The 1679-nt window shown below is 48.7% G+C and overlaps 1 long non-coding RNA gene across 4 annotated transcripts in view; it reads left to right on the plus strand.

Annotated features, from left to right (window-relative positions):
* The window catches only part of LOC102486348 (uncharacterized), a 75399-nt gene that overhangs the window by 60937 nt on the left and 12783 nt on the right, over positions 1-1679 (plus strand). The gene's annotated exons all lie outside the window — the stretch shown is intronic.

Below are 1679 nucleotides of genomic sequence, written 5' to 3' on the forward strand. Positions count from 1 at the left end.
AGAGTGTAATGTCAAAAGACAGGCAGCAAACTAAGACAAAGGCTTATTTTCCTTTATATGTAAAGATACATTGTGAATAAATAAACCATAGATAAAATCCCTGTGTACAGTAACAGGGAACTGGTTGGACAAACTTTAATGTGAAATGTCCACCCAATGGAATAACAGCAGCCCACTAGAGTAAGATGTCTGTGTATATGCTGATGTGGGGTCACCCCCGACTAAGTCAGAGAAGGGCGAAATGTAAAACACACACACAATGTGTGCTTGTGTTAGCATATATTATGTCCAGAAAGATAAGTAAGAAAACGAGAGCAGTAACAGGCCTCCGGATACACAAATGGCAAACTACAATGAGGCACGGGGAAATCTTTTCCTTTAGAAAGTTACTTTTCCAGTAACAGGCCTCAGGATACACAAATGGCAAACTAAGGTGAGGCACGGGGAAATCTTTTCCTTTAGAAAGTTACTTTTAGGGACCAGCAGTTAGCGTAATGGCTATGTCGCTGGACTCCCATGTAGATGACCATGGTTCGAGTCCTGGACCTGGTGGCTTAACTCAACGCCAGGCGCGTGTGTATGCGTGCCCAAGATCCCGAGAGAATGGAGGAGAGGGGATTGTGGCGTTGCCATCCCCTCTGAGGGGTGATTTGTCGCTTTCCTCTCTGTCACTTTCTGTCTTTCTGAGGAGCGCATGTGCCCTATAGCAAAAACCTATAAAGAAAAAAAATGTTACTTTTAGAAACTTATTATACATTTTTTTAGTATTTTGAATTATCTGGATTATTTTGGCTGTACTTGTTACTTTTTCAATAAAAATTTGTGAGAAATACCCAAGCCAACCTTGCTCCATACTGACCCACAGTGCAATTCTGTGCTATGGTGGCTTCCGTGCCACCCAACTCTCTGCGTGAATATTGAGCAAGGCACTGGGAGAAAAGGCTAGAACCGGCCCAGCGGCGGAGTCCCTTCTGTGTTCCAGGCACCAAGCTGGGCACATCTTGTTCTGATCATTAGGTTGGTTAATGTTCAATCCTCACAGCCAGCCTCTGAGGTAGGCTACCTCGCCCTTATTTAACAAATAAAGATGCTGCGTCCGAAATAACACAAGTCCAGGTCGCATCCCTCTTTCTGATTCTTGTCTTTCCAACGCCCTCTCTCAACCAACTGTGACATATCTGGAAACAGAAGATCCTCATCCCTCCTCGGTCCCAGACTCATACACTGGGCTGCTTTACTGTCTTGACACTGCAGTCTTGTAATAAGAGTTTCACTAGAAATGACACTGCTTGGCCCAGGTCTTACCAGCAGCTCCCTTTTCCCGAGTCTGTGCGTCGAGTTCCCACTCAGGGCTGAGCTTCGTGCTTCTCAGCTGTTAACTGTGCTCTCTAGCGCTCCCAGGGTTTTCCCCAGGGACAGGAAGACGGGCCTTGCCCTAGAGGAGTCCCGAAGTTTGGAGGGACTTTAGAGGCTCAGGAGACTTGCCTTGGGGAAGAGTTCCAGGGCTGGGGACCAACCGGGCCATCGCCCGGAGGGATCGAGCGCTTTCTAGGTTTCCCGTTTCCATACCCAGAGACACCGGAGGGACGGTGCAGACTTCTTCCAACACCCACAGCGCTGTGCCCGCGCGGTGCGTCGGCGGCGCGTCCCCACCAGGTCCTGCGAGCGCGCGGTGGGCG

Source organism: Tupaia chinensis, unplaced genomic scaffold (genome assembly GCF_000334495.1).
Source record: "Tupaia chinensis unplaced genomic scaffold, TupChi_1.0 Scaffold148698_1, whole genome shotgun sequence".
NCBI classification, from domain to species: Eukaryota; Metazoa; Chordata; class Mammalia; order Scandentia; family Tupaiidae; genus Tupaia; species Tupaia belangeri.